We start from the raw sequence: 7,081 nt of genomic DNA, 5'->3' as shown, positions 1-7,081 counted from the left end.
GGTTTGAGAAGTTTGGAGAGGCCATGGAAAAAGACTTTCAGATGGCATTGAAGCGATTCTAGCAAACCATCAGGCAGCTCAGGAAGGGAAAGTGGTGCTCCACTCGCAACGTTTATAGTGCGGGAGGATTGCTGCTGACTTCAACTGAGGGTATCATCAGGCGGTGGAAAGAATACTTTGAGGACCTCCTTAACCACACTGTCACACCTTCTGTAGTGGAATTGGAGTCTGGGAATGAGTCGAATGACTCGCCCATTACTGGAGGTGAGGTCACTGAGGTGGTTAAACAACTCCTTGGTGGCAGGGCCCCTTTGGTGGACAAGATTCACCCTGAGTTCCTGAAGGCTCTGGATGCTGTAGGGCTGTCTTGGTTGACACGCCTCTGCAACATCGCGTGGAGATCTGGGGTGGTGCCACTGGATTGGCAGACTGGGGTTCTGGTCCCCATTTTGAAGAAGGGAGACCGGAGGGTGTGCTCCAGCCTTCGGGGATCACACTCCTAGCCTCCCCGGTAAGGTCTATACCAGGGTGCTGGAAAGGAGGGTCCGTCTGTTTGTCAAACCTTGGATTCAAGAGGAACAATGCGGTTTTCGTCCTGGTCGTGGAACGCTGAACCAGCTCTTTATCCTCTCAAGGGTGTTTTTCGTGTGCGTGGGAGTTTGCCCAACCAGTCTCTGTGTGCTTCCTGGACTTGGAGAAGGCATTCGACCGTGTCCCTCGGGGTATCCTGTGGGAGGTCCTCCTGGAATATGGGTTGTTGGGACTGTTTTTGTGGGCCATTCCGTCGCTGTACAACTGCAACAAGAACATGGTCCGTTTAGCCAGTAGTAAGTCGGACTCGTTTTCCTGTGTTGGACTCTGCCAGGGCTAATTTTGTCACCAATTCTGTTCATAATTTTTATGGACAGAATTTCTAGGCGTAGCCAGGAGGTGGATGGCTTCTGCCTTGGTGGCCTCAGAATCTCATCTCTGCTCTTTGCAGATGATGCGGTCCTGCTGGCTTCATCAGGTGGTGGCCTCCAGATCACAGCGGAAGGTTCGCAGCTACAGTACGTTTGTAGTGGCTGGCATAAGAATAAGCACCTCTAATTCTGAGGCCATGGTCCTCAGCTGGAAAAGGGTGGAGTGCCCTCTCCTGGCCCAGGTGGAGTTTAAGTATCCCGGGGCACAGGAGATCGACAGCAGGAGATTTACAGATGGATTGGGCTGTGTCTGCAGCAGGGTTATTATAGTTAACAAAAACAAACGAAATAACGAAAACTGAAATTGAAAAAACATCTTCGTTAACTGAAAGAAATAAAAACTACAATTAAAAGGAAAAATGACAACTAACTAAAACTGTATTGTGAGCTTAAAAAACTAACTAAAACTAGCTGAAATTATAGATAATAGAGTTCACCTCTGGACAAATGTGACTACATGTACTCGTCGGGCAACTTTGTGATTACCCTGTCCGCCTGTCCGGCTACTTTATCAGTTAGAGAATAACAATCAGGACTAATAATCAAAGCATCAATATAAGGACTCACAAATGTCAGCAAATTCCTGGAGGGAGACTGCTGTCGGAACGGACGTGAGGGAATGAAGAAAGTGAAAAAACAGGCACAAATATGTTTGCAGCCAAAAAACTGAGCACAAAGAGCGAGGACCAAAAAAAGTCCTAGCCGGCACCACATATATTCAATACCGTAAGGTATTGAACACACATAATCCAGCTACACAAGCATAAATGCGGACATGAAGTCGGACACTTCCGTAGGTTGTGTGCAGAGGCTGCAAAGACCCTGCAAGTCTAATTAGTGAGCATCTAACAAGCTAGCTCCAAAATAGAAGCAGCTTCAGGTGGTGAGAACATCAGGATGCAGCTGGATTTGAGCTTTGACTCCTTCAAAGATTTAGTTTTTGAACAACACCACATGTAGGTGTTGTTAATCTACCTCACTGATGCTGAAGTTTATTGGGAGTTTATTGTAGAATTTATTGAGTTTCAGAGTTCATGTTTTTCTTTGTTTCTCCCTGTTGATGTTCATGTGTGTCCTTAATATTTGACACATTTAGCACGTAGTGCTGCTGTCTTGGTTACCTGTCTTGGGTGTTCACCGAAAGAATGAGATCGTGAACACAAGCGGCAGAAATGAGCTTCCTCCAAAGGGTGGCTGGCCTCTCCCTTAGAGATGGGGTGAGGAGTGCAGCCATTTGGGAAGAGCTCAGAGTAGAGCCGCTGCTCCTCCACACTGAAAGGAGCCAGTTGAGGTGGCTCGGGCATCTGATTAAGATGCCTCCTGGGTGCCTCTTGGGTGAGGTGTTCCAGGCATGTCCTACCGGGAAAGCCTTGGGGTCCCTCTGGATGAGCTGGTAGAAGTGACTGGGGAGAGGGAAGTCTGGGCTTCTCTGCTCAGGCTGCTGCCCTTTCGACCCGGCCCCGGGTGGGTGGGTATGTATGTATGGATGGATGGATATGTTGATGGATAGATGGATCGATAATAAAAATGAAGGCCCTGCTTTCTAAAATAATACCACAGAAACAGCAGGTACGGAGGAAAGATCCCAGTGAGAGATTTTATGTCCACATTAGGTGAAACAGACCAAGTCTCCAACAGGCCGCTGTGCATGCTGGTCCCCATTAAAGTAGCAAAGCAGATGCCTCTCATCCTACTGGGCATGCACACACACACACACACACACACACACACACACACACACACACACACACACACACACACACACACACACACACCACATCCAATTGTCAATACTCAGATCATTTGTGCATTCATTTGCAGTCTGTTTGTATGCAGTTGCAGCATTTAGCTTCGTAGGCTGCATTCAGAACAGCACAGAAAATTTTGGCATTCTTGATAGTAATAAACTTTATTCTATAAAGAAATTCCATAAACTTCTTCAAATCGGTAGTCTCAGCTTCATCTGTCACAACAGGTAAGTCATTAAAAAGCATCTTTGCCAAAATTTTATACTTTTTAGTGTATTTTGCTATTGAATTAATAGTTTATTTATTTTTTAGAATTATTTTAAATGTAACACTGAGTAGGTTGAATATAAAATGAGAATCACACAAGGTTTGTTTTCAGGAGGAAAAAACTAAGAAAAATTGCAAAGTTAGTCATTACTTTAGATTTTATTTTTCTTAGAAGGATACAGACTCTTTCAGTGATATTTTCATTTTGGATCACTCCACTAGTGCTGGCTACTTGGCTAAATAAGAAGTATAATCAGTGTTTTGGAATGTTACTTGCTAAAAATAAATGATACTTAACCTTATACGTGAAAACATCGGTGAGAGGCGGAGTAGAGCATTTCTCTGAGACCTCTGAAGCTCGCTGTATGTTTAGCTCCAGGCTGTAAATACAGGAGCGTTATACTGTTGGCTCTATGCTAACACTGCATCTGTATACTTGTATGAATGGACTCAGCTGCACTGAGAAAAATATAACTGCCAGGTTTTTAAGAATTAAAACCATAGCACACACTCACACACATCATATCTCTGATTCTGCTGCAAAAACTTAAATAATCTGTAGATGTTAATGCTAATGTTGCAGTGCTATGGGACATTCTTGTAAAACAGCCCAAGCCCATCTTAGTGCTGAAACAGTTACATGCTGTCTCAGTCTTTAGAATCCTAAATGTGAAGGTTTTATGCAGATTTAGCATGAATGTTGGTAATCACTAATTACAAAACTCATAAAATTTAGTGCTTTATTTTGCTGCAGATGTAAATATCCTAATGTGTTATTGACCTCTTACTGATTCCTGCTCAGTGTGAGGGTACAAACTAAAAGACTGCTGGTGAGCGTTTGTTGTTACCTCGCCCACAGACAGGTGGAGGGAGGTCATGTTTTTGGTTGTGTTGGTCTGTTTGTTTGTCTGTTAGCAGGATAACTTGGAAAATTATGAACAGATTTTGATGAAAATTTCCAGAGTTGTTGGGATGGTTTGTGATCCAGATCACAATCTGGATCCATGAACTTGGATTCTTTAACATTGTGAAACAGAGATATTCACATATCTAACTTTACGAGGCTAAAAAAGATTTTGGGTACAATATGACCATAAGTTCTGTCATATAACTAAGTTTGTTCATGATCGAAGGAGGATCCCAGATTGTTTTTGATTGATTCTGACAGCATTGGGTAGCATAGAATCAGCTATCATGGGATATGGTTGAGCTTAGCACAAGAAAATAATGCACAGTTTTGCATTTCCAGTCATAACTGAACAAAAGCATGTGTGGAACTGATGTAATGTAATGATATGTATAATAACAAGCCTGTGTAAGAAATATAAACAGAGGCTGTATGCAGGAGCAGGAGCTCAGCTCAAGGATCCAGCAGTAGAACTTGGTGGCGCTACTCTGAATGTGACAGACCCTGAGTCATGTTATCATGTTTATGTAAATGAATTGTCTTTGGAAAAGATATTATATTTTATTTAAATAAACATACATTCAGTAGACACATATAATATTCCATGACGAGCCTCTTGGAGCCATGCCCTAAACCAGGGGTCGGCAACCTGTAATCTGGAAAGAGCCATTTGAACCCGGTTTCCACGGAAAACAAAACAGTGAGAGCCGCAAATACTACCGGAAGCTGGTAGCGGCTACCGCGAGTGACGCATATATTGAGAAACTAAAATAAATAAATAAAATGATTTTATTTTAATATTTCAAGATCACAATAATGTTCAAATTTAAAACTACAACAAAAACCGAACTGACAAAAATAAAATGCACTTCAATTGGATTCTTATAATTTACTTCCGCTGCTGCACAGAGCCGCAGATTAAGCCTGAATGAGCCACATGCGGCTCCGGAGCCACGGGTTGCCAACCTGCCCTAAACACAAAGGAAATCTGCTGTTTGATGTAATTTCTGTGCCATTTCCAGTTGTTGTACTTTAAGAACCTCCAATCAAAACTTTGTTTAATTAGAATCCCAACATGAACACAGAAATATTACCTGTGCAAAACAGAACAAATTAAACCAACACTATAATAATTTTCAACAATTTTGTCCCCCAACATGGATTTAGTGAAACTGATTCAGTGCCATTGTTTGGTTTAAAATGGACTCAAACAGCAGACTCTGGGAAACATTAGCAGTTTTAAGATGTTTATTGAAAGGTTGGCAGATATTAACCGGCAGGAGATCGATGACTGGGCTTCACTACAGGGACACAGTCAGGAACTCCTGACTGGAGGAATAAGTTGCTGGAGAGCTTGAATGATTGGAACAGTCTTACTTGTTGGAGTCACAAAGTGAACCTCGGGAGGAGCCCCTGGTCCTCCTGGCAAAAACTTGACAGAAGAAGGCAGATGGAGAATGGGGATGTAGGGTGTGGACAGGTAAGTCCTGGCCTTTGCAGGTAATGGGGAAGACAGGGTAGAGCTGGTGAGAGTGGCTAGAGGACAAACTCCAAACTGATAACTGGAGCGGTGACAGAGAAAATGGGATAAAGATCATTGAGCTCGAATACAAGCAGGTAACAAAGGAGGCTTGACTATCACTATGTTGGCCAGGACAGTCTGGCAGAGAACTGTGCCACCTCCCAGCCTTATGTGTGTGTGTGTAGGTTCTCAGTCATCCAGGTCATAGTACTCTCTGTAGCGTAATAGTGAATCACAACCAGCTCCCAGGGACGATCTCACCGGGGTTTAAATACCTGGGACTCTCCACCTTCTGGTTTGTGAACTGAGGCCTTTCGTATTCGAGGTGAAACATCTTTAAGAAACTTAAAGAGGTCCAGTCACCCTTTTTCAAGCTCCAGAGACCACCCAGCCTTAAGATACGAAGGTATGCATCACTTGATTGTTCCACTCGCGACGGGAGCTGAAAGAACAGCTCGAGCAGGAAGACTCCAACCATGAGCAGACCGGCAGAGCAGAGCCAGCCCAACAACTCCAACAACTCCACCCGAGACTTGGGAAAAGGGGCAAAAGGAGCAAGAGAGAAAAAAGCAAGACAAAGAAACCCAGCCCTGTCGGCCCATAGCACATAATATACATGCTAACAAATGAAAGGCAGTGTTGAACTAACCAAAGTGAGAATCTCAGCTTAACACAAGTTTATAACACAAATGATTGAGACACACAACACTGGGTCATTTCAAAGAGATTTTAGTACACCTGTTCCCATTAGTGGATAAAATTTGAACACCAAAACTTCAAAAATAAGTGGATATTTTGTAAAATTCAGTAATAAACAGTGTGCAGGGTTTCTCCTGTGGCCTGTCTATTTAACATACAATAAGTTTATTTTCACAGAAAAAGAGTAAATGCTGTGCATTTCAACTTGGAACAATTTGATTGTGTCACAATGGGGTGCACACACTTCTGCTCTTTACTGTAAACTTCAGTGAAGTGTGGACCACATGTTACTAACAAGCTCAAAAAATGTGCAAAATAACCACATGTTAATAATGCTTCTCATTACTTCACTTCTACGCATGTTATTGTGCCCATGAGTTTGTGTGCATGACTGCACTCATGACTGTCCTTCACAGTCAGTGGTCAGGCTTCAGCAACTAGGAAGTAATCACAAATGACATGTATTGATCAGCCTAGAAAACTCCCCAAATTAGCTCTAGAAAGACAAAGTTATGTCATTAGTGGACAGAGATATCCAGTGAAAAGTTCAGCATGTACTCACAGCAATAATATGGCTGAGGTTTTAAACTGAAAGCACTCTCAGTCTCACATCACTCACATCCAACTCAGTCACATATTAAACATTATCTGTAACCTATAAACAAGTCATGCAGGGGTCCTAATACAAATACATACAATTTCACAACATATAACCAAAAATAGCTGATACTGATTTTTTTTATAAAGATTTTTAGTAACATTTTTACGTGCTCTGGTGTTCCACCTGCAGAGAGGAGGTGACTTACCATAGTTGTTTTAATACTCACCCTTCAGATGGTTTTCATATATATATATATATATATATATATTTACATGTTATAGGTTTTCCAGTTGTTGGTGTCTGCAGTACTCCGTATTCATTTATACACTTCGTCAGACATGTAATCAAAACTATTATGTCAGTAATAGGCATTTC

The 7,081-nt window shown here is 42.3% G+C and overlaps 1 protein-coding gene across 1 annotated transcript in view; it reads left to right on the top strand.

Annotated features, from left to right (window-relative positions):
- The first annotated feature begins 2,805 nt into the window (after positions 1-2,805).
- Positions 2,806-7,081, top strand: part of slc4a5b (solute carrier family 4 member 5b) — a 60,393-nt gene continuing 56,117 nt past the window's right edge. The window contains exon 1 of the mRNA XM_030723969.1: positions 2,806-2,937. The gene's annotated coding sequence lies outside the window, so the exon portion shown is untranslated. The remainder of the gene's footprint in view (positions 2,938-7,081) is intronic.

This window comes from Archocentrus centrarchus, unplaced genomic scaffold, assembly GCF_007364275.1.
Source record: "Archocentrus centrarchus isolate MPI-CPG fArcCen1 unplaced genomic scaffold, fArcCen1 scaffold_30_ctg1, whole genome shotgun sequence".
NCBI classification, from domain to species: domain Eukaryota; kingdom Metazoa; phylum Chordata; class Actinopteri; order Cichliformes; family Cichlidae; genus Archocentrus; species Archocentrus centrarchus.
The sequence above is the reverse complement of the archived record's forward strand: the minus strand, read 5'-3'. Positions and strand labels throughout refer to the sequence as shown.